The following is a 27,284-nucleotide window of genomic DNA, read 5'->3' as shown; positions in this document are numbered from 1 at the left end:
ATTTCAGAACATTACTTTTTATCATATTCACTTCCATTATGACGGAAATGCAAGTTTTGGCGTCCACAGTACATGTACTTCCCATTTTAATTTACTATACTTACAAGCGGTTTCTTGAAAGTCAAGTGGGATTCAGTCTATTTTATTTATTTGTGAATTATATAATGATGCTGTCGATATCCCGAATTACAGAGCGTCGAATGATATCATAACTAGTGAATAATAAATTTAAAATTATGTGGAACGCAGTAGCAATTTAATGTAATATCCTGGCATTTATCTGAAGGGGCTAAAAATAATGTGAATACTTCAGTCAGAAACCCGGGATCTCCTGAATAGGAAATTGCATTGCTAACCAATCTGCCGTGATGTTCGATGGGTCTAGCCAAGGTTCATTTTAACAAGTTTATAACGCAAATTACAGTTAAAACAGTGTGATCGAAATAATAATTACTAATGCTATATGATCGTGGCACAGGCCGTACGCCATATAGGTAGGTTATAAGGTAAGTTCAAGTAAATTCGAATAACCGAGAGCTATTTAACAACTCTATACGCCTAACTACACATTTCTTCTTCTTCTCTGGACTGTCCAGCCCGCTTGAGTTCATTAAGATTAACTGACCCCCGACACAAATGAAAAATTGAGTTTCAAATCTAAAACTTCTTGACTATGGTGAAGAGTCAATTGAATAAAAATTTTCTCGGATATTATCCATCGTCTAGTAAATATAAAACGTAAAAACGACGTTTCGGAGATGGGACTCTATCTCCGTCTTCAGGTTCCTACACAGTTGGGCTCACTAGATAGAGCTAATCCCTATCTCCGGACAAAGTATTATTCCGGGACTTTCACTCTTTAACTTTGTCCGGAGATAGGGATTAGCTCTATCTAGTGGGCCCAACTGTGTAGGAACCTGAAGACAGAGATAGAGTCCCATCTCCAAAACGTCGTTTTTTACGTTTTATATTTACTAGACGATGGATAATATCCAAGAAAATTTTTATTCAATTGAAAAATTGAGTTCTCCAGTCTCCCAGACTTCCACCAACATTGTCGTAACAAGACTATACCAGACGACTATCCGCGTTTTGTCTTACATCTTGGGTGAATGTCTGCGATTTCCGAGCTCAAAAAATGTTCGTGTTCTCTAAGCATGACTGCGGTTTATTGCTCAGTCCAATAATTCAAACCAATCGACAAATCGAGGGCCATGTCGTGATCACGGCCAAAAAATATCAACCGTTATATTCTGACTGCCATAAAGTACAGAGCTGCCTGAAATATCAGGGAGAACTCGCGAGATCAGCACGCAGACTGCTTGATACTAGGTTATTTAATGACGTCCAATGAACTCCAGGGGTTGTGTAGCGACGAATAAGACAGAGCCATGATCATGAATGTTGACTACTTGTTGACACTAACCGGCCAATCTTGTTCAGGGACTGAAGGTGTATGAAATCTGGTAAAATAAATCACCACAGTCAAAGTCATACGCCTATGGAATCTGAAGTTGAGAAAACAAGGATAAAATAAACTATGAACAAACCACCTTCGTAACCTTAAACCGTACCATGCCAAAGGTATTAGGTGCTGTTACATGTCATGATTAGCTTTCTGCTGTTTAGCTTATGTCGAACAAAAGTACACATTCAAATCCAACTTTTCACAAATATTATTGCGATAGGATGAGGGGTGGGCGGGCAGGGAGCACAAAAACAAGACACGTATGACAAAGTTTTGGTTTGAAAACCTGGAAAGAAGCTAACACTTGGGAGACGTAGGCGTAGACAGAATGGTGATATTAAGACGTATCTTCAAGAAAAATGAAGTGAGGCCATTTCCTGAGTCCTGTGATAGGGCGCAGAGAAAGTCTCCTGTTAACACGGTAATGAACCTTCGAGTTATGTAAGAGGGGAACTTATTGCCCAGCTGAGTTGACTATCAGATGCTTCTGTGGAACAAAGTCAATGTTTATCTTTGTAGAGATAAGATGTGAAAATAAAATGCAGCTGTTTCACCGCAAAGTAAAAACATGTACGTCTGAACCGTAAGTGTACAAGTTTCCAGTTTCTTCCCTAACGACAGTGCCTGAAAAGGTCACGTCACTTCGTCGTGCTATGCCATAACCTGGACCAGCACTTCGCACACTTCGGCTCCGAGCGCTGTGAGAGTAATGTGTTTCTTGCACTGCTTGGCGACGACAATGTTTCCATCTCGGCAGGGCATTTGATGTGTGCGAATGTTTAAAGAACCGCAGATGTTACTAGGAGCGACACAGGTTTAAAATATTACTTTTTAATTTCGTCACACAAAAGTCAAGCTGTTCTTGTAGTACACTTGACTTCAAGGAGACGACCTCCATATATGGAAGGCAGTTGAGAACAAACTGAACAACCAGTTGCAGAGAGCCGATAATGGGTGATCCGCCAGCTTGTTGGGGAGGGGGGTGCTAACAACTCCACACCGTAAAACATGTTACGAAACATTACACAGGATCTCGGAGTTGCAGGAAAACTGTGAGCACGGTAATGAGCCTTCAGGCACCATAAAAGAAGGCGAATTTCTTAACTAGCCGAGCGAGTGAAAGTATCTGAAAAAGGACTCTGCTTGTTTGAGGTAGTTATGATAATTGTCATTATTACGAGGCGCGTCCCAAAAGTAAGTTTCCCACTCGTCCCACAGCTAGCAAACCTTATATTGAGCGAAACGACTGTGCGTACGTGATAGAGCAATGACGTAGCATGGCGCATGCACTAACGGAACTTCCCGCGTTCTCACAGTAGCATCGTTGCAGCTGTTGAAGATGGAGATTCTTATTCCAGCTCCCGACGACTGTGAAGTGCGGTCAGTGATAACGCTAGGCCGCACACGGCTCGACGGACAGCAAGTCTCCTGCAGGAGTTCAGCTGGGAGGTGTTTAATCATTCACCCTACAGCCCGGACCTCGCTCCCAGTGATTTCCATCTTTTCCTACACCTCAAGAAATTCCTGTCCGGTCAGCGTCAGCGTTTTGAGAATGACAGAGAGGCGGAGATGGTTGTCACACAGTGGTTCCAATCCCAGGCGGCAGACTTCTACGACACAGGTATTCAAAAGTTGGTCCCACGGTATGACCAATGTCTCAATTCCGGTGGCGAATATGTTGAAAAATAGCTGGACACTTGCTGTATCTGTTGCAATAAATATTTCCATGAAATTGTGTTTTGTTTCTGTAAACGGCCCCAGGGAAACTTACTTTGTAGACCAGCCTCGTATAATAACAACACAAGGCAATACAAAGATTAACCCCGTTATGTTATATAGACCAATAAGCAGACCTGTAGGTCTTCGAAAAAATAGAATATAGAAGTGTTTACGGATCAGACAATCTTGGTTCAATAGACCAGATATGTCCGTGATTAATTATTAAACACAGAAAGATTGTCTGACGGGACAATCCCATTAAGCAGAAATTTTAAAAAAACTATGCCAAAAAGAAAATTTGCAAACAAGTTAAATGTGCACAAGGAGAGATACTACGCGCAGACTTGGAGAGTTGGTAATCAAGCCAATTATAATGTTAGTACTGAGTATAATAATACAACTAAAAAAAACCAACAGAAAATGATGACGTTGATAATAATACAGCAGCTCTGATCATACTTGTCATTCAATCCGATTCACAATTCACATGTTAATCATCTCTTTCACAGTCAGAAGCATTCCACGTAATGAGTTTTTGGTTGTAATGTTATTCATTAGTGTAATTAGAGGTTTAATAGATGATAAATATATGTTTATCATTACCTGCTTTGTCATTTTATTGTCACGAAACTGTTGGATGCTGATTACAGAACACGTGAGTTTCACCATCAACCAAACGCGATTCCCAGGATTTAGTGATTAATTTATCAGGAAGGGAGAATGGTATTGAATTTTTGGTCAAGCGGAACGAGACCTATCATTTCACAATGAAGCAAATATTGTAACGCAGGATCTATAAGCAGCTTATGATCAATCGGATCGATAAGGAACCTGGGACGGCAAATAACCCCGGATTTGTCAGGGATATCCAGAAAAGAGTTTATCAGGACAGTTAGAATTTTGGAATTTTAAATGGGGAGCAATATTGGAAATTACATCAGTATATAATTTTGTAAAAAGTAAAGATGTCATGAACTTGATGTCTAAGTAGATTTTTCACACAATGATGGGGCACAGGAAGCGGGGAGTAGGCCTAAAATATGCATCCAAAACGTCGGCAAGTGTGGACAGCTTAAAGTTCCGGCTGCTTTGTATCCGGTGAAACAACACCCACACCCACTGGCTACACAGAAGCTCTGACGTCGAATGTCATGACAATTTACATTCACTTTTACACACAAAAATGGCAAACTAAACTAGATTTTGTTTTTGTCATCTCGACGGGTTTAATTTATGGACTTTGTACCATTCCAAGATTCGTGAAATAGCGGGAAGCGTCTGAAACAATTGGCAAGTAACTTGTTCCATTTTCGGTCGGGTCACCTGATAACCTATTTCAAATTTTCGTAGTTTTTCTCAATTCCTGCAGGGTGCTACCAGGGTAGAACTTTCAAATCAGCACCATTAAATAATTGCCCAATCACTAGTCTTGTCATCAATGTACAAACCTGCTACTTTGTTCCGTCTGGCTAGAATTATGTAAAAAGATTTATTAACCTGGATTATCTTTTTTTAAATGAGGGCAGAAAAATCGGAATTGCATGTATCTGGGGCAATTTTTTAGTTTCCTCAGTCCTTTCAGGCCTCATACAGAAGGCTACTTTAAAGCAGACCATTATATTCCTCCACATATTTCCGACTCAAAATCGCGCAGCCTATAATAACGTTAAGTCTCATTTCATGCTCATAACCACTCATCGATTCGAGTGGATGTCGAACCACAAACGAGAGATTTAAGAAAGGAGGCATCTCTACACACCGTAACACAGAGCTACAGATGCAAATGCAACCTTCAGCATTTGTGGAACTAGAAACAAAACGTCCACAAAGAACACAACCGGCTCGGCTATTTGCCATTACACTTTGTTCTAGAACCATTGGGGTATTTTTGATGTGATTATCTTCCCTCAAAAGCTTGATTACCTCTCAAATAGCATGGCAGCTCAAAAGGGGAACGAAGCGATACGAATTGAATGCTTTTGGTATTAATTAAATCAGCTCCCAGTACATTTTTGTCACACATGCCATGTGGTATTCAAACTTAATCCTCTCTTTGATCAGGTGTTCGTCGATTGAGGGGAAGGGGGGTGGAACTGGGATGGGGAAGGATTGCAGCACGTGCGAACATTAGTCGCTTCTACCTGTGACAACATGACAAGTCACTCAGGCTTTGATTGGCTTGCCCCGTATGATTCGTGACCAGTGCTTAGCATTCTGTCCAGAAGGCTGACTAACTACGTGATATTGTTCGATCCGAAAACATCTCCTCTTATCTTTCCGTATTCTACACAAAAGCCGAAGGTTCAAACATACAAAGCTCCAATGCCAACTATTGTTTTATATGAGCACGAAACTTGGCACCATATTAGGCGGCGCCTTGTCATCACGACATGGAAAATCCTCAGCGAGACGGCCTCTGTGTAGCTAGAAATATACCCAGCAAGGAGTCGCGGACAGCCGATAAGGGCAAACATTCAAGCTTTTGGTTTTGGCAGGGCGACAACAACCGATCAACTCAAGAAATATAAGTAACTACAAAATATTACACATAGCATAAGACTTGAACAGATTCTTTTGATGCGACCTAAGCAACGGAGGATGTGAAGGTGTGGCGTACATACTAGTGGCGGGCTCTTGTGAACACGGTAATAAACCATCGGGTTCTACAAAACGCGAAGAATTTTTTGACTAGTTGAGCGTCATGTCAGCTTCTCAAGAAGCACTGTGCCCCATGAAGTTAGTTTGTTAGTTTGCAATATGTGTGTGTGTTTAGTCTTTGTTGCACTCATAAGCATTATATATATATATATATATATATATATATATATATATATATATTAACATTCAAAAGTTTGTAAGCATAAAACAGCCTAAACTGTTTCGGGAATGAATCCTAACGTATTCAAGAAACTACTTCTTAACAAGAACTTGATTTAAAGATCTTCAACCGTGTCGTACCAAAGCAAGTACAGAACATAATCCATATAATGAAAGCCATAGATCAGTTGGCCAAGAGGAGAACTATATTTTAAAACACCTTATAGGAGTTTGATACAATGCTTATTCCAGTGACTGTACAACATTTTTCTGTGTTATTGCAACAAAATATCTCGTTCTATAAATCTTGGCTTAGCGAGGGCTAGAGGGGAGATGGCGCTTTAGTTGTGCTATTTTCCCCCTAGATTAAGATCAGCTTTGTCTTACAGCGAAATAATTTATTGGAAAACAACAAGCGCTGTTCCTACGCGAATTTAATGAATAGGACACAAACCGACTCCTTTTTCTTGTCGCCTTCCTTTCAACATTGCCGATTAATATCCAATGAGAGATACGAGGAGATCACATAGTTCAAGGCTAGTACCAGTCTTCTCTTGAATCCGCGTTCCTAAGAAACGGTCTCCATTTCTTTGCTACGGGGTGACAGAGAATCGCTATAAGCTACAGCCCAACTTTCCACTCCCCCCTTGATCTTCCGAAGGTATTTCTGTGTTTTGTTTCTGTTGTACTTAACGACATTTAGTACATACATTTTCAGGCCTAGCGCCGAATGGTAACAGTGACTGCGAAAGATGAACTGGGAGGTTGTTCAAGGAAGAGGTCGTGGCTTGTTTTAAACTACTATTCCAACATTTGAATTTCCAGGTTCTTACGGCAAGTATGAAGACTGTCTTCTGGGATGTTGCGCTGCGTAGTCTGGTAGAAATTTGTAGAACGTTTAGGAGGTACTTACTGACTCCATCATCAGAGCACCTCTAAAACGCCCGTCAACTTATACAGGACTGCACGGCGCAACATCAGAAGAAAGTCGTCTTCATACTCCGGTCAGCACCTGGCAAAGGCTTCAATTCGTAGCCGTAGAAAAAAAATGAGAACTAACATCACAGTTAAAAGTTGAAGCTCATTTCGGTGCTCAAAGGATTTCCCGACTTTTATAAAATTGAGTGGAAATAATTTAACGTTGCCATGCAAGTTTACAGATGGGACAAAAACAAGAGGATCTGTCCGCCTTAATGACATTGGCAAAGTGCGTGATTTTTCTTTTAAATTTTCATTTTAGTAACGATTAACTTTATCAGCCACTGAATTCTCACGCGAAGCTGGAAAGGGATTCAAGGTTCATCGAACGTAGAGTAAGTGGCTGGACGGTAGCAATAATCGGACAACCACCTTCATGAATTTGAAACTTCCATTAGAACGTCTTAAAAGCGCTATTTGAAATACAGCAAAAAGTGTTGTATACCAGAGTATTCTTTTTAAAGTGTTTAACACATAAACAAGTTCTCTCTGTTCTAAATCAAGGCTCAAGTACGCGAGAGCATGTAAGTGGTCTGGGTATCGGGCCACGCTCTTAACAGCATTTTCTCTTGAGCATCAACATTCTAGCTGAAACATCGGTTACAGATAGAGGAGCAAACGGAATCAGACTCACTGGGTGCCCGAAAATGGAGTTATTGACGTTTAACGCGTTCCATGTACAAGACTATCATTTTGCGAAGTGCAAACAACAATACCTGGATTTAGGCGTGAAAGAAACGGGAATGGCATGTTTGGAAACACTATCAGCAGGCTGCGAGTGTTTGCTGCTCCTGATTCAGGTATACAGGCTACTTGCCAGGCAGTATTAAAGATAATTTGTTCTCGCGGCAATAATGGTGGCCTGTGATGAAATTTATGGTGATATCATATGAACACATCCAACATTAATATCAGCACTGCTACTGTCATAACCTTCCTTCGGTACCCATAAAGCACCACACCACTGGCGAGTACTCTTAACGCTTTCCACATTGACTAAAGATAAATGTAAACGAATTTTTTCACTTTCAAATTTCCAATTAGCAATCTCTTCTGTTACAAATACTAAATATTCCCTTAATATTCTGACATATCTGTCTGGAATAATTTCATTTTCGTAGCATTCACAACAGAATACAATGGTATTTATAACCAAGACACCTAATTAACAATTATAAGGTTAATAACTACTGCCCTCTTCAACAAGTGTTTCCAGTTTCTTGGTTTATTTAATGACCGATTATCAATCGATACAGGTCATTCGAAAAGCGTAACGTCCAGGGTCACAGTTTGAACTTCACGTAATGTCTGAACTTCTCTGTCCATGTTTGGAAATTTGCCGTGTCTGCAAAAAGATGGCCTGCATAAACATGGATGCGTGCGACGTCTCCAGCTGTTACTAGTCTAAGCTTCACAACATCACCACATGCAAATGGTATCTGTAAGAACCGAAGATAGTAAATAACTTCACTACATCTGAAACCGATGAAGAGACAAGTTTCTCTCACGCACAAGTCCATGATCTGGGACGAGGTGTTTTAAAAATACACCACCTCATGACCCCCTAACCCGTAAAACCAAAATTTGAGAATTCTGAAGGTAAGGTGGAATAATCTTACAACTAAACTGTGTAACTGCAACTCAATACCAAAGTTTACTTCCCAAAAACAAAAACCAGAAAATCGGGTCATCAGTAACACTGTCTTTCTTGTCTGTGGATCTTTATTAAATACGCCTACCGATAACGCACCAGCAAAACTCCGCAAACAAGTGTGGTTTCAGCGGAACCACTCTGCTGGAACGCTTCACAGGAGGACCTGAACGAGAGCAGGACAGTAACAGGAATCACCGAAGCACCATCACAGTATGACCAAACAGCAGACCTTCACACAGGTCAGAAGTTGAATGTGAGATCCGGTTATAATTAAAGCTCGTGCTTACTTAAGCAGTTTATGTATGTTATTAAAACCAGTAAATATCGAAATTTTGGCCTCCTCTTGTAATGAAACGAAAAAATGTTTGCTATATAAAATATCCCCTGCCTCTAAAAATGTGTGGCATTCATCAAAGAACAACAGTAACAAATGGGTATGAAATTCCTACTTAAATTAAGAGAAGTTTAAGTTCTATTCAGAATATCTAACCGTCCCGTGCAACATCTAGCATTGGCTATTTCCCAAATCATGTGATGTGGCTCACAGAGAAATTGCGAGGGCCACAATTTGCCCACCCCTCAGCTAATGCAACAGAACGGTATAAACAGTGTAAATTTTTAGCTGAAAAGACAGAATTCATGCTAATAACAAATTAATTCCATTCGGCCCAGAAGCTAAACGAAGAACACAATGGTCTGCTCGTTCCAATAATCCATATCGATTACAAAATGCTAAATGCCAGCGCGTCGAGTTTTCATGTGTGCTCTATCAGAGCGTTCAAAGGAAGACAACACGATACGGTGTTCGAAAGAGTTCCGTTTCTCTGCTTCCATGGCAACGCAATGCACTTTGATCGCGTTTATTTTATTGCCTGCATTCCAAAATCAAAGGGATGCTTCTAATGAATCTGCATAAAAGTCATGTCAGATGAGGTAATATTAACCCCTGAACCTCTCAAATCCCCATCTTGAACATATTCTTAGGTAGAATAGCTTGACGCCAATTCATAATAGGAAATTCGGAATCACACGATTAATTCTGTTCTACAAAATTAATCAAGTCGGGTCTACAGAGTATCATTCTGATAACGCACGCAGAGGGCAACCTTCTGTGACAAATGCACAGTCCGTTCGTTATTTGAACACGCATAATTGCTCAAAATTTGGGTTGATATTTACTTTTTCACTTTGTGTATGATAGATCTCATCACTCATCCATCCAGGATAAGTAACACGAATACGTCATCTAGGTTCTGGAGCTCTGTGCAATAACGGTGAACTGATGACTCAGTTCTCCAGAATGCATATCGTCATTCGGTTTATGTGTTTACCTCTGGCTGATATTCTAGTCTAAATGACTCATTTGAAGAACCGTGTTTTGTAGACAACCCGCTTATAGATTACGTGTCGAGAGAGAGAGAGAGAGAGAGAGAGAGATAAACCTTCCACCAAGCAGACTTGTGGTTCTTGCCGATAGATGCAAATTACCTTTTTAATGCCAGTCGACAAAGACTCAAAATACGCATATGTGCATTTTGTTACTGACGAAATAAACATTGGCCGATGAGCGTTACTCAAGAAATGCCACGTGGAGACAGATGACCAGATCACCGTCAGTCACAAATTATCGGCAACGGTTTTCATAAGTTGGCACAATTTATTTTGTGAATATAACTGGAATTGCGTAACAGGTCATTTCCGGATCAGTTGAATAACTGTCAGCACAGCAGAGCGATGTTTCATTGTTTCTGATATTTTTAAGGTGATGAACTCGACGAAATTACAATATTTTGATCCCAACATGCAAGGAATAAATAAGAAACTTAAACAAATAGTGAAGAAAAAGAATTGATATCAAACTGGACGCACGCTAAGCAGTGACGGAAACTGAATTGAGCAAGATGAAAACACAGATTTTGTTTCGGCGGAAATGAACGTTTTGTCTGATTTGATGGACAAAGGAATTGCTATTGTTTGTCAGTGTAAACTTGTCTTCGGTAATTAGTTGTGATGAACGGCGAATTTGATCTCACTGCTTCCGAGTGTGAGTTGAACCCCGAGCCACTACCACAGGCCAGTGTTTACTCTGAGATTCAGACAATGAACCCCACTGTCAGGCGCGTCAAGATAAAACCTTGTGACTAACAGCTACGAATGGAAACGTTTTCAAAATCCTATCAGCACTTGCAAGCACATGAGTAGTTCCCTTGGCTGGTCTGAGGGGGTCATTCACCACATTTGTTTACTTACGGTAAAGATCGAAATATCGTTGGATCAGTAGGGTTACGGTAACTAGATTAATGGCTGAGCAGGAGCAAAAGATTTTTCTCTTAGCCACTACGTCCAGACTGGCTCTGCGACCCACCCAGCCTTCTGTACTGGGGGTCTCTTTCCCCGGAGGTAAAGATGACGGAACGTGAAACTCACATCTCCATCTATCGCGAAGGTAAAGAATAAGGGTTCACAGACCGGGGACATCGATCCAAACGGCGTTTTGCTGTGCGGGAGATACATATTTAATAGTTGAATTCTTTCCGTCTCTCTGAAACGCCACAACCGAACTGTGCCCGTAAGTGACGAAGAACAGGGCACGGGTTCACGTAGCGTCGGGTTTCCAAGGCTGAGAGCGATTTTAACGCCTACCTGTGTTCTGGGATCGGGCCAGAAAATCATGAGTGTGTCACCATGATCTGAAACATTCACGCTCGTGCGTTCAGCTGATCCGTGTGCGGAACAACAAATCAACCCAAGCGAGACGCAACACTTGGCCGTGTAGAACAAATTATCAATCACGTTTCAAGTTACACTTTCATCTCAGTGCGTCAGAGAAACGTGTAGAAATTTTGTGTAAATATTACTAATAAGAAAGATGAACGAGAGAACGGGAGAGAAAAGAAATCCCATCGATCAGACTATGAAGACGCAAACTCTTACGTCATCGTTACAGACCTCATGTCATACATAACATTTAGTTTGCACTGTTTGTGGAGTAGCGCAAAATCAGATTTTGTGGGACTTTCTTCTGTCTATCCTGTTAAAAGCTGCTGTCGCCATGGCTACACCGATGCTATAACTGAATACCTGGAAGCAACAGTGAGCTAACTCACAAAGGTGGAAATGTCACTGTCGCCCTCTATTTTTGTACAAAGGTAAGCTGAGCCACATGTAGTTTGTTGCCTCCGTTGTGTCTTTGGGAATCTTACTAAGCTAAATCTGAGCAACCATGTTTTATCTCCGTCCTTCTCAGTTTCAGAAAATCGCTCCCACGTTTTCACGTGACGTGACCGGTCAGCATGTCGTAATATTTCATTAGGAAACGTTGGCGTGCTCCTCAACTAATTGAGGGCAGGGACAACTTTACGTTTAATTTTACGAGTTCCTGTAACAAGACTGGAAATAAGTACCCTTTGAAACACACTGGTGTCCCAAGTCTCTGTTATGATAATGTGATCCCGGATCCATAAGATGATCTTCGTGAAGAACAACTTACGCGGTAGGACGGATCGCATGCACCTATAAAAAGGCAGCAAGTGTCCGTGACAGGGCAGACAGGAAGTCACGTAAAACGGTGAGATTATCTTATTTAACGACCCTTCTCGAACTGAAGAAATTCTGTGGCATCGAATTACAACGACGGAGTTTTAACTACAGAAGTCATATGGGTAGGTACAGACGCAGGTCTAAACTCTGCTAATAAATTTTGTAGCAGCATCCTCACGTGTTCTCAGTTCCTATTCTCGTGTTGAACTACCGTCACATTACGTACACCTTATTTTTCACACGTTTTAAAACTACTGTGATATGTCCATCTTTTGTTAGACTACACGGCTCAGATATGAAGCGGTCTGTATTTTTCCTAAGTCACGATGCTGAACGTTTTTGATGTAACATAACAGGTTACTTTTTTTTTTTTTTTTTTACTAAAATCTGTTACAAGGCTGGAAAATATTTGAAGATTTTAGCAAACACATTTTATACTGCATAAAATGCGTGCAGAAATATGGAAATAAATATGGCTGTCCTCTGGGTTGTAGCGCCGTGTAGTGGGATAAAAGTTTACCAACGTTTCAGAGGTCCTTGCTGCCTCCATCAACAGGGCGATGGATAATTTACAGACGTGATAGTGACTTGGCATCAGTCTAAACATGAAGTCTAACAAAAACTGGATATTTTACAGAATTTAAAAAAAAGCGTGAAAAATTGGGCATGCGTAAAATTGACGGATCTTCAACGTGAAAATGTAGTGGTCTGGAAGAAAACGGCTGGCCTATAGAGAATCTGGAAAACTAAGTAACAACACTGTCAACGAAGAGGTAGACAGATCGGGATTCAAATCTGGTACTGTGGGAATGCATTTCGGCTACATCAACGTATTCAGCGCGAGTATACTGAGCTGAAAGTTTCGCATTAGTCAAAGGAATTCAAAAAGAACAGAAATGCTTCAGGTGGAGTAGCCTTTGCAAGAGGCGGCAAACACCCCATTATCTTACTTGTCCTGTTGGCTCGAGGTCAGCGTGAGGTCGCGGGTGGATCGTGACGCCAGAGTTTGGTGTCGTGTGCACGCTGTGCGTCACGCGCGTGGCTAGCGCACGCTTCATCACGTGAGGCAGACAGACGTGGTTCATCATAACGGGTATAAGAGGTCAAGGGTCAACCAACAGCGAAACAAAAATGTTTCCTGAGTCGGAGGATGAATTACCTTGAGGTAATTAATAACATCCCCCTAAACGTACTTCTCAGATTATAGAACGAAACGTAATCCCGTGTTCTATGATTAATATATTTCCTGATCTTGACGTGTTCACAGTAAATCCTAGAAATCCTACTCGGTGCCTAGCGGATTAAATGAAACATGCATCATTATTATTATTACTCTTAGTACCAAATGGAACCTCAAGTCCTTCCCACCTCACCCATGAGGAAAGAACCCCTGTACTCATGGCTAAGAGGTTTGTTGATCCAGAGATCGAAAACCCAGTTCTCAGCCTGTAGCCTAGTCACTGGGGAGTACAATAATAAAACGGACCTTAATGTACTGAATTTCTTCTCTTTTATATCGGAGTGCAACACTTGCTGCACACATGCATTTTAGTAGCTACAATCATTATATTATCAGGTATATTTGTTGTAGTTCAGGGTTGTAATTCATATGAAAGAACAGGTCTTATTCGTGGGCTGAAAGAAAGTAAGTTAGGAAACGTTAGCATAGCCTAATAACGCTGCTAGCGTCGATTCCCTTATTCGTTTTCGTACACGGGATTCGTGTAAAGTGTACGTTATCGTCAGATTTTAACCAAAATTGGAATCTGTCAACAAACGTCAGCAAAAATTCTCCGATATTACTTTTCATTACAACCCATTCTGTAGTTCTTGAGCTGCTACATGTGGAGAGACTTAGCGAAATTAATATTCGTATTTCTGAACATTTTAGTTGAGAACGGGGCAGGAATAACATGAAGTGAATATCAATTTCCTCCTACAGGAGAGTAAACCGCGAGTTATTCTTTCCACTGCCTTAACGCAATTTTATTTAGGTTCGCGTAGTAGTTTCGTTTTGTACGGTTTTTGTGTTTTTCATTCTGCCATTGGTTTCGGACTTGCACTGCGTTCGGAAAACTTCTGGTAATTCTGGTGAGGTCAAGAGGAGTTTATGGGGTCGCGCCTGATGACCCGGTGTTGCTTGTGCGGCGGCCGGAGCCCCAGTCCAGATAACGGTCACGCCTTGCAATAATTGGCCCGAGCGGCTTTGTGCGTGAGAAATAGGCGCAGAGGTCATCCGGACTTGATTTACGTGCTGTTCTCAGAGTTAATGAATGGACTGCAAAGGTAGTCATCAATAAATATCAATTTAATAAATTTCTTTCCCTGGGCTTAAAGGTAACAGGCAGTACAGTCCGTTTGAAAAATGTGTGCAACACAGAACGGTTAACAATCACTTTGAAACGCACATTTTTAAAAATAAAAGTATAATTCAGTCTCTTCAATTCGTAAGTGAAATGAACATGGGCATGTTTTATGTTACAAGAATGCATTACAAAAACCCCTAATTCGAAAGCAAAATCGAACTATTTTTTTAGAGACAGTTCGTATTTTGTTCGTCGGGATGGTTTCCATAGAATGGATGTCAGGTGTTCGATTCCCGACAGGGGGAAAGAATTTCTCCCTTCGCCACAACAACCATACAGACTCACAATCTGTTTACGTCACGTAAATAATAACACAGCCGTTTAGCGGCTCAATTTACACCTGGGTTTAAATGCTTTCCTCGGTACATTCTTTTCATTAGGTCTGAATGTAATTTAAGTTCTTCCATTAGACTAAGAAACACTTCTCACAGCCATGCAGAAATGGGTAAAATTATTGTTTTGTGTGTCTCAATTCGTAGTGATTTGGTAACAAGACGAAAAGATATAGGCCTAGCTTCTTAATTCAAGTTTTCTCGTGTTACTTTCCTCTTTCTTGAACCGTGCACCTTCTTTAAACATAAATATTAGGCCTAGGAGTGTAGAGGCATCTAATTCTTTGGTATAGTCTCCATAATTCAGATAATCACGAGTTCCCTAGTCTTCCAGGCTCTGACGTCGTGCAGACTTGCAGGTGATTCGGGACGTTTTGAAGGAACGTATCACATCTGCAGGACGAAATTTATAAATAGAATAGGACGTTTCACATTATCCTGAAAGAGGTCTAATAAAACATTCTGTGCAGTAACAACATCTTTCCACCTCTTCCGCAAATGAATGCGCAAACACAATAATATGCGGAACTCGCTTTACCCTGAAGATGGAAGCGATAAGTTCCACCGAAACGTTGGTAACTACGTACAAGACCGCGCGGCGTCACAACACAGAAGACCGACAATGACATCTTCACCGCCGCGACAACTTCGAATCCCAACGAGTTTCCGACGTTGCGGGACTCAATATTTCATCAAAGCGCCATGATCGTCGCTGATCACTTTCTACGGGAATTCGGCCACACATTTTAATGTCATTCTCTAATCTATGCCTGTAACTAATTGACTTCAAATACTGAATACTTGGCAGCCACAGATTCACAGCCGCATTTGAACAAGCCAGGAAGCGAAAGTACGTGACATGAAGTGTTAGAGGAATTGTCGAAACTTCCAACTTTATGAACAGAACAGGACAACTGTTTCACATTACCCCGAAAGCGCTTTAACAATGATATTCCTTGCAACAGTAATAGCACCCCTCTAACTCCACCCCGCAACTTAATGTGTATACACAATAGTTTGTGGAACTTCACTCGTGTTCTGGTCGGCGACTCACGGCATTAAGCGACACGACTGCTGGTTGCTATGGTGATTGCTGACTGCGATGAAACACTCTGGTATGGATCATTTAACGTGCTATGTATCACGATCTACAGTTCCCGGATAAAGAACGCTGTATCACGCGCGATGCAAACATTTTGTTCATTGAGAGTGATTAAAAGTTCCACGTTCTCGACGCACTTCTTTCGAACCTGACAGGAACAAAAATACGTATTGTAATACAGTACACTGTTTTTTCCTGTCTGACGTGAAACTGTCAGGCAAGAGTCATGAAAATTCTTGAACCTAAAAAAGTGCGATCAATAAACAATAAAAACTTTATGAATGATTTCCACGAACACTACTGGAGCATCAATCTTCTAAAATTATATTGATTCCCGTATTGCACGGGTTATAATTTCGAATCAAATAAATTCACCCACACACATATTCAGTAGGAGTAATAATTTTATTCTGAACCCAAGGGAGCTTATCCAAAAAGGAGAAAAAAGGGAGTTTTGTGCTGAAGAAAGTCGTGACTTATAGGCCTGTTATTCTCGTACTGTTGTTACATATTGTAGTTAAATAAAAACTTTTAGTTTGGATTTAAAAGTATCTCAGATGGGAAGAAGGCGACTGCTTATTACACTATTTTTTGACAAATCTCTTCCAAAGTGGGGGTTGCTGATTGAATTTATCTGGCTCTGGATAGGGGTCCAATGGGAGCAGCACAAATTTCCGAAAAGTTCCGGAATACATTTTATAATAAACGAAGAATTTATCTATGCCTGTAAGAGAACAGATAAACTAAAGTAGGTTAAAGCAGAAGTGTACTTACCGACTGCAACAGAAACTGAAGGCGACCACCATACATTTCGCTCTCACAAAAACCTGAAACAAGTGACGGAAATCTATGTCAGGAGCTTTTTCGTGGTATTATTACAAATAGCTTTACATTCTAAAAATCCACGGAAAACTGATTTGTCCTGTGTGACCTTCATAACAGTTTCCCATCCCTAAGGGCGTCACGAGTGTGTCAGCGATAACAACAATAGCCATGAGATGAAAATGCTTCGGTCCAGCGAGAACGTATGTAGTAATAAAACTATAACACACGGCTCACTGGATCTCTCGCGTCCCCCCTGCATCCAGCGTTGAAAGCTGACGAGATAATCTTCGAAGCACTGACTCATTCATGCCAGGGATGACCATCTTATGTGGCACAAGCCTACGGATATTTCGCTCTTGGCTCCTGGATCAATGTAAGTTTTAACAAGCCTACAGACCTACTGTAAATGCAATACAACTTACAACTGAAATTTGTTTGCCAAGTTTTGTCCATAACGGTTTCTGCCTTATACCGAAATGCCCCGTGACAAAGCACAGTTGTTTATTTCCACGCACAAAGTAGGTAACGGTCTACGCGTGTTCCATAGTCTTTTTCGTACTCGGGAGGTCCCACGTGCGATATTCGCCAAGGGTCCCGAACTTCGGAGTTTTGCTCAGCCCTTCAAAAAATTGTAGCAAAAACCCCTTGAAGTGGACCAAGACAGGTTTTCTCACACATTCAATTCATCACCCACCCCCCCCCCCCTCAACGCTGTATGACCTGCGCATTTTTAGAAAGCGTCGTTAAACAACTCAGTTACCAATCAACATATGATTCTCAGAATCAGAGTGCATATCACGATCTAATCTATCTACGAGTAGTATGGGCTATGTTGAACGCAGTTTTCAAATTATATTTTGTCCTCGATATTTGTCTAATCATATTCCTGACAGGTCTTTCAACTACTGAAGCAATTTGTTGGTTTTGGCGATATTTGATATGCGTAATCTTTATTGAAGCTTCCACAGGTCATGAAACTGGGCTTCAAAATCCAAAAGCAATGACAAAACCTTTAATGAAGGAGAATAATGAACTGTTAATACGTTGTTTTTTTAAAATTTCAATGTTTCGTGAAGAATATTCACTGTAAAGTTCCCTGCTTTGTAATTTACTCCTTCTCCTAGCTTCAAATATTCTGCTAAAATAAAATTTGAGATTCTGACAATGGTAAAGATGACGATGATGTTCATCTGACTTGTGACGCCATGTAGAATCGTAAGTAGAGACCAAAACGTCGGAGAAACATACTGCCTCCATCGTCAGGCTACGAAATGAGACTACATGACGTCGCAACCTAAAACAACAACAATATCTTCTGTTGAACTCTGTTCTGAAGCATTCGCATTACCTGGTCTTTTCTCAGAATAAAAGAATGCATTTCGCTCATCAATACAAAATAACAGTTAAAGTTGTGGGGTAGATATTTGAAGTTCTAGTATTCGGAAGGAACGAAACTAATTCTAACAATTCCACGGTACATAATGTTCCTTCGTAGGCAACTGTTATTCCGCTGGCCACAAAATTTCCAGAAGTTTCGTCACCATATTTACAGAAAGTACAATCGAACCAGCTAAACGCAATCCGTAACTTCGTACCCTATCTCTCAAACAGCCATTTGCATTCTATCCTCCCTTTGACTCATACGTCTCCCAAATGGTTTCTTTGCCTTGATGTACCAGTAGCCAGCCTATTGTAATGTGAATTTATTTCTCATTTCCCCCATGTGACCTACACGCCCTCGCCTGTTTAAACAGCCATAAATAAAACGTTTCTGGAAACATTACGTGGGAATAAGAGTTCTTTGACTTTTAACAATTTCACGTACTGTTTTTTTTTTTTACAGACAACTGCATTTTTACATTCAGTTATACCTTTGCTGGTGTATGCCCGAAGCAGGTGGAAGCTACATCAAAAAGTAATATTTGATGCGTAACCTCTTCCAGAACCAATGCAGGGCGTGTATCAAAGGACACGTCCTATGAAGGAAGTGCGGTCAGTACGCGAGTGTGGAGTATGGTCACATCGCCTGGTCACTGACCTGGCTCCGTGGTGTGACGTAGGCTACTTCAAACCATTCGTGTGACAATAATTGGTAGGTCTGTTGAGCGGTATAGTCTATCGCAGTTCATTAGGCGCAGACAGAGCATGTAACTAACACTACGGAACAGAGTCCTTCTCGAGAACCTGACAGTCCTTCAGCTTATGAAAAAATCCCTCGCCTTGGAACTAAAAGATTCGTTACCGTGATCACAAGAGCTTGCCACCTGTCCCTATCCTAAACCACATTAATCCAGTTCATACCCCTCCACCCAACACCATTAAAGTATCATTAGTGTTAATATTATATATCTACAAATATTATTTAAATAGTTGTCTAAATATTTTAAGAGAATTTGGGAATGGTCTCTAGGCATAAATAGAAACGCACGAGAGCGATGTTAATGGTTGAGTAGTTATCAAAATCGTTTGTCTGTTAGTGTGTGCGTGTGTGGTGAAACACATTCTGCACTGGCATACCTATATAAGTCTAGTCTACTCGAGAGATCCAATCTGACTATCAAGATTTATACTTTACTTCTAAATTAAAACACATTTTAATAAGTAAAGTTAAATGTCTCCTGATGGGTACTCATAGAACATGACGCCATATAAATTCAGTGTTACATATAAAACATTCGTATTGGCGGTATTTAAATAGAAGCTGGGCAAAAACACGTAATGTTACAGAGAGAGACGTTACAGAAAGGTTATTAGAGATACAGACTGTTATATTTTTTAATTGCTAAATGTTATCAGCTTTAAGACAATTGAAAACAAACGTTAAGTGTCGCATCATTTATTTGAATATGAAAACAAAGCCTAAACATTAAGAACTAACGCTGTTTATTGGCGTATGGTGCACCTCAGTCTAGAATTGAGCTGTGTTCAATATAAGATAAAAATAGAAAGTAAGAAACGAAAACGCATATAACAACGTAAAACTCTGTATTGTCCAAAACAACAGCTTCTGTGTAAGGTGTTTAAATTAACAGAATATTGATTAAACTAATACGAATTTCCCTTGAACTTTTCTTAAACCTGTAGCACCAATGGGAAACACAAATAAAAATATTTACTTGAATGACTCATTAAAAATTATCACTTCTGAGAGCGAGAAGTTACGAGAACGTACAGCGACGACACCAACTATTGTATTCTTCAACGGCTCACAACAGGCTTCAACGATAGGCTTTAGTGACGACAGTGACGAATCTTCGAGTTTCATATCGATACGTTACTTCCTTACCAGATTAACAGTAACAACCGGCTCAGATGTTTGCTAGATTTGATAAAACTCAACACAAAGTGAAGCTTAATAAGAAAATTTCCTTCCGTACTGCCTCAAAATTAGCGCATTTCTCTTTATAAGGTATGTCCAGTGTATCATTATATGCGTGTGACTGATTATACCACCGCCCTCTGAGATGAACGATTGTTTGACAGTCGTTCATCTTCGGAGTCGATTAGTTGAAGTTGTACACACGATTTTCGACAACCGCATACAGGTCCTGGTACACTGAAAGACTCCAAGGGACGCATAAATATCCACGTCGCTTGTCAGTTTAGGGTCATGGGGACGAATGTTCTGTCAGCAACCTAATGCAGCACAGCGTTCAGGTTTATCGAATATACAGAACCACAGCTTGGTAATTACTAAACAAATACAAAATATAAAACCAAAGAGGGGAACTGCATTCAAATATGGTGTACCCAAACACATTACGGCTACCCAAATATAAATCATCTGTGTGGCAAATCTGTTCTAGTGCCATGACCGTGCTTGTTCATGGGACATGGACAGCGTAGGTCTGCGTCTCAGTTTATGCATCTAGACAGCCATTTCAGACTGTGGAACGTTTTCAGAGATCATATTATTAGGTCTATATATTAGCATCCTGTTGCTGGTTAATTCGCGAAACGCTATGTAAGACTATAAACCAGTAGTTTTATGTATACTTAACTTTTAACAATTGTATAATAACTGTAATTACCTGATTATTACAAGAGACGTAAAGATGCAGAAAGAAAGACAAAACCTAGGAAGGAAAGAAGCCCTTTGCCGATACAGATTGAATCAGGAGACATACTACCTCCCATCTACATCGGAAATCCCTTGCGATCGTAGCTGATTAAGTTACAGAATATAAAGCGCTCTCAAAAATCAACGTCGACTCCAATTTAGGACTTGTGCAGGGGATATACAGGATACAACATCAGAGAGATACACTCTTTAAAACCAAGTTTAATGTTTAACAAATACGTACTTATGATGTTAAGAATTGCATAAAGATGGAAGGGTTCACAGGCAAAGTTACTGTTTTGCTGTGATGAGCCCTCGGATTACGTCATATCAGGAAATACCAACTGTTTTTAAATTGCAATAAACTGCGTTTGCTGTCAGCCTCAGATGTTTTGTCCGCGATAGTTTGCTGTTGTGTTAACTCATCAATAACAATCAGCATTGCAGGTAAGCACTTACAAACAAAAACCTAATTCACTTTGTAACAACCCTGCACTGGCTGTTTACGCATAACTTACACTTGGTGATAGGTAGACGGCTTCTTACAACAATCATAATTGCTTCTCTCCAACAATAATTAAAATCGATTCGTCAGAGGATGAAGAAATATCACACAAAATTTTAACAAGTGGAATTTACAAACCCTCTCCTATTTACATGAGTTCTAATGGAAATGTTATTTATTTGTATTATCAGTCACCTATTATTATACTTTCACACCGTCTGACACAGCGTCTGTCCATGAGGCATACCTTATCACTGAGGATCATGGTTATTCTCTAACCTGATTCTTGGTTGGTCTCAGAGTAAATGTACTTCTTATTATACTTGGTAGAGCACAGTTAATCCAGTAAAGTAGCTCGCTACAAACATTTACATTTTCTGCACGCACAGAATTTTTCTAGTCGACAGTCCCTTTAGATCGGCTCTGGGACCCACCCAGGTGGACGTGAGAACTGATCTTCAAGCTCCGTCCGCTTTACTCCCTGCGGGAAAGCATCACGTTAGCATCGCTTACGAGTCTGGGCGGTTTGGGTGTGACGGTGAACAGAAAAATCAGTGCTTCTTAGCATAGGAATCGAATTCCAGTCGCCCAACCCGCAGGGCAGTGACTCCGCTGAGTTAAACTGTCTCTTACTTATGCCCAGAAACAGACAGCAACACTGATAATTCATCTCTAATATCATTACATGGATGCACGTATTTATAGCAAAGTAGACTGATTAGTTATGCCATGATCTTCTTGCTTGGTATTATCCACACGTTCATGCAGTTCGTCAAAGAGGTTGGAAAGAGGTTGCCCTGGTCTTTTGTTCCTCAGAGTTTAATACAACTTCATGGGAAACAGACTTCCCGTCTTTCTAAAGCGATTCTCATCACTGCTTCCTTTGACGTGATATTCTTTACAACCTGTTGTGTTTTACTGACAAACCGATTCAGTCACTTCCTTTTATAATTCTGTAATCTACCTAGGAGATTAAAATTATTTAATTAATTCGAAATTCGTCACTTTGTAACCCATACACGAGAAGACTCTCGTCATTCGATGTTTCGTTTTAAAGGATTACATTTTATCAATGGTCCTTCACTCTTCTCTCTCCCTGCATATGCTTATTTGCTTTATTCAATGACCATCACAAAATATCAATACTTCCAAGCTTCAACTTGGAAAGGAACAGAATTGAAAAGCATAGCCTATGTAAAAACACGTAGGCTACTGTAGGCTATACACATCCTAATATGCCTATGATAAAATTCATAAGAGCCCTGTAGCTACATATCGTTTGAACGTATTTAAAAAATCTCATGGAAAACAGTTCTCATTAGAATATGATAGTATGCTTAGTTAATCAAGAGATTCTAAGCTTTTTACTGAACCCGATGGTCAACTGTCGTATTCACAACCCGCCACCGGTTCTCATCCTCAGCGAGACTAATCCCACACCTTTCCACCCTAATTCCCTATGGTAACATTTTAACACCATCCTCCGCTACACGCCATGCATCTGAAGTGTATAATATAACATTTTAATTAAAGTCTTGTAAATATTTTGTTTAGTTTTCCTCGCAAATCTTATCGCGGCCTAATTTTCGTGCCGTTTCAAATTTATTGTCCTGAATTAGTAAAAAATGTCCGCACTGTAGAAGTAAAGCTAAGGGTTTAGTAAGATGCACTTGTGAGCGTATTTTAAAGCACTATAAGGCCTAACAGCACTCTGGAGAAACGGATGAAAACCACGAAGAATCTTAGTCGGGATATCCCGTTGTTTGGTCGAGATTCGACAGACACCCATTGAGTGTGGAGGAGTGACAGCCAATCAGTCTGCACTACAGGCTCTGTTGCAGCCGTTAAACAATAACAGACCGCCGACCTATAGGCTAGCGCGCAGTTGCACGTGCAAAGCGAACACACCGCTGTGCTGTCAGTTGCGTCACGCCTTAACAACTTACAAATAATTATAAATTAATGCAGTACCAATTAAATTGGTAGCCGTAGTAGAAAAGTTAATGCTGTGTGTCAGAAGTAACAATAAAACCAAGCAGAACCATTGTTAAGTGACAGTGAACTACTTCAATCAATCTATTATGAAACTCAGGCGACTGAAGAGTGAAGAAAGAGGGCGTGGGCATTCTTTCCATTGTTACCACAACTCAAATGTTAATAATCAGGGGTTACCAAAAAATGTTTTATCTACAAGTGAATTTGGTGGAGATAGCATGGCAAATAATCGGACAGTTAAACTACTAGACACTTTAAAACTCGAAATGAATATTCTAAAATTGTCGCGAGAAAACCACAAAACAAACCCTTACGAGGGAACTCTCCCCCATTGGGTGGTCGTTCCGAAAATGTAGATTCCTAAGGCAAGCAATTGACGGATTTTCATGAAACTTAGTATGAACATCATTCCTCTACAAGCCACTCCTTACTTAAACTTAATACTTTCCTACCATCAATAATACCAACACGGTAGATACACTAGCACCACTGTCGAATCCTAAAATTTTGAGTTGTAAGAGAGTTTTATAAGGAATTATATCGTTTCAATGAGTTTTTTTAATAATAGCGATATTGAACCTTCGCGTTTTGCAACCATAGCATTAGTTATTTCGTTAGTTAGATAGTTAAAACTACGCGTTTTAAATACTACAAAATTTGTTATTGGAAGTTATTACAAACTCAGAATTATTAGGTAGTATCACATTAGTTATTTAAAATGCAATAGACATGCACGTTTCGACGATTTCTTATTTACTACAAAAGAGAAAACTAAAAATTAATATGGAACCAGACAAGTGATACTGACAACTTAATCCACGCCAAACTTTACACATCCCTAGAGTCTTATATATGCATGTATTACTATTTGGTAGAACAGACTTTTAGCACGAGAGGGCGTATCTAGATCTATTTGTTCTACATGTTACGTGTCTATTGTTTCATATAAATTTCCGGCTATTAAGATGTAGGCTTTCAGAAAAGTCGGGTAGCTACGTTGTTCTGAATGGTAAATCGCCACCTGACTGATAGCAAGTAACTGATCTACTCACCTTTCACTTGTCAGTCAGAGTCTAAGTAGTTTAACTGGAACTGTTTTAAATAAGGGATCACTTGAAACTGCGTCTTGATCACACTCATGACAAAAATATCCCACACTAAATTTGTCATTGAGAAAGTGTCAATTCTTAATCTGTCCTTTGTTTCGCCAGCCAATGTGATCATACATTTAATTGCATGACTACGCAGCATCGAATTTTAGGTCAGAGGTCACTGTGAAAGGTGTTACATTTTACGCGCCGATACGCAGTTACAAGGCGCGAAGAGTAGGATGGGTGAGTCTTAGAGAAACAGAACATGAAGATGCAAACTAGATTAAAATGTCTAAGATTATATACTGTGGCGGATATTACTTGATCAAACGATTGAATATTATTTTCTCAAGAAAAATTCTGCACAGCAGATTTAATTAGTAAAAGCATAATGGTTCATCGCTTGTCATTAACTAACAGAAAATGTTTATCCGGTTGTAATTTACATTTTACACAAATTTATATTTATGAAACATTTCAGGTTTTCAAAATGTCTGGTATCACAAATATTTTCAGGTATCTACACTGCAAATGGGCACAGTGGACTTGCTGTTAACACGAATTAAGAACGACAGTCAGTCAGCTGGCAGCTTAAAGTCGACTCAACTGCAATGGTTATTCGCGGCTGACAACACATTAAATAAATCACATACTGAAACACGCATCAGCATATAGAAACCAGTCTGAAAGGTTAAAATATTTTAGGCGGCGACAATAGGTAAAGTGTCAACTGGACTGTATGGTGACCATCACCCACGGTTTGCATAGACAAACCTGCAGCTACCGAATACATCTGGTGCTTTAGTCCTCTAGAACCAAAGTCATTCGGGAAGTCCATATGTGCGACAGGGACATAAACCAGTAGTTCGTATCGCTCAGTTAATTTCAATACGCGAATTTTGGAGGCAGACAACAGCTGATTTTAATTCTGAGTACGTCTTCTACCCACGCCAGTTGCTTGGAGTGCCCATCGCATAGCAAGCAGCTTAGCTGTCTAACCGTATCGCCTTCGCGTACGTTAAAAGCATACAGTCAAAATAGCAGAAGCTTTCAAAGGGCACACACAACTTTCTCCCAGGTTTATTTCACAGGATTCCGACTAATATTCTGAAGAAGCCAGGTTCGGATATCGGCTGGGGTACAAGACATTGCCATCTCGACCCGATCCATTTCACACTACGCGTCTACCTTGATGTTGAGGTCCTAGAATGCGCGAGGTTCTTAGACACAGACAACTTGACATTTTATGACAAAGTAGGGATGATATGGACATGCTATAACTCTGGCGGAGACCCAGGTTCGCTCCTAGGGCAATCCGCGTGAGATGTGTGACGGACGAAGTGGAACTGGGGCAGGTTTTTCTCCGAGTCCTTCGACTTTTCCTGCGAATATAATTCCATAACTGCTCAATATTCGGCCCTATAACATCTGGGGGATGGACAAAGGGCCTTTCAAAGGTCGCAATTTCACAGGGACAGTCTTACTCCATCGCAACAATAAAAGAAAAAGGATGACATGATATGAGAGTGTATACTCTCAGTTTGAACTGTCTACACAACTGGTGGAGTTTTACCTCACCTGTATCCAGGGACTTGCCGACGAAGAACACGGTAAATGTAATTACAGTAAAGAAACACATCACTGGATGTTGTCAGTGTGGAGTCTACAACAAACTCCGCGCTTGTCCCTTAGTTCTAAACAGAAATGCTAAGAAACTTGCTGCTGCTGTCCTGTGCCCCAATTCCACAAACTGCACGAAAAGGGGAGCAACTCTTTGAAATTTCTTTCAGTGCAAAACTGGCTACTTCCGCTTTCGCCTATGGCTCTCAGAATTTAAACCAAGTACTGAAATTTCCGCACATAATTTTACTAAGTCCAACATTGCGAATGACAAGACAGCGCCTTAAAATAGTCCACGACCACATCTTAAATCCTTACCTACTCATGATCTTTGACCCACATCATTCGACGCTGTTTATCTGCATCAACATTTGAAACAGTACCATCAAAAAACTCAAAATAAATTAATCAACGATGTACAATAGCGAATTTATTTAAAGCATTTGGAAAAACGGAGAGGAGTAAGACAGATCGAAGCTCGTGACGCATTCGTATTCCTACTTACAACTCTGCCGAGCAACGGAGGAGGGTCAATGCCCAATTCGAGTGATAAAGACAGGCCACGTGTCGAGTTTAGCCATTGTTAATGGCGTCTTACCGACACGTATGCCGCAACACGGCGGGAAGGGCAACGGAGTTCTGCACAGTTGGTGGCCCGGGGCCTTGTGGATCGAGCACAGTACACGCATTAAGCGGGCCCGGCTTCGAGATCTGGCTAATAAAACAGTACAGTTCTGAACTGATTGATTAACACAGTACTCAGAACTGGCGTTTCAGACGAGGCAAGTAGTCTCGGGTTCAAGAACCGGTCAGTACAGTAAAGAGAAGAGGGCTTGCAGTTCTAATCGGTGACCAGACGAAGAGACCATAGAGTTCACATCAGAGGATCCTGGTGCTTCTTTCAGTCGGTAATTTGATGTGATGGGAGGGAGTAGTCGTGTCCTACTTTAAGGTACGTATTATCTTGGCACATGGATTCGTAACGATTTTACGACGTATAAGACTGTTCTGTTGTTACAACTCTGGGTTCCATACTATTTTAAACTGACTGAATTCAAACTCTAATATGCAGATGTCAGTAACAGGCAAAGCACACCTCCAGAAATTTGTATAGGGGATATGGGAGTAAACCTCCATACATTCTTAACCTCGGAACTCGATGCAGGTGGGCGGTAAGCTTCGTTATTCGACCGCTTTACCATGTGGATCGGA

The 27,284-nt window shown here is 40.5% G+C and overlaps 1 protein-coding gene across 4 annotated transcripts in view; it reads right to left on the bottom strand.

Annotated features, from left to right (window-relative positions):
- Nucleotides 1-27,284, bottom strand: part of LOC110835779 (uncharacterized) — a 347,536-nt gene that overhangs the window by 219,353 nt on the left and 100,899 nt on the right. For all 4 annotated transcript variants that reach the window (XM_022076346.2, XM_022076342.2, XM_022076350.2 and 1 more), the window contains exon 3: nt 16,751-16,803. The gene's annotated coding sequence lies outside the window, so the exon portion shown is untranslated. The remainder of the gene's footprint in view (nt 1-16,750; nt 16,804-27,284) is intronic.

This window comes from Zootermopsis nevadensis, unplaced genomic scaffold (genome assembly GCF_977971745.1).
Source record: "Zootermopsis nevadensis isolate Lab colony 2312 unplaced genomic scaffold, Znev_1.0 Znev_ptg000029l, whole genome shotgun sequence".
Lineage (NCBI taxonomy): Eukaryota > Metazoa > Arthropoda > Insecta > Blattodea > Termopsidae > Zootermopsis > Zootermopsis nevadensis.
The sequence above is the reverse complement of the archived record's forward strand: the minus strand, read 5'-3'. Positions and strand labels throughout refer to the sequence as shown.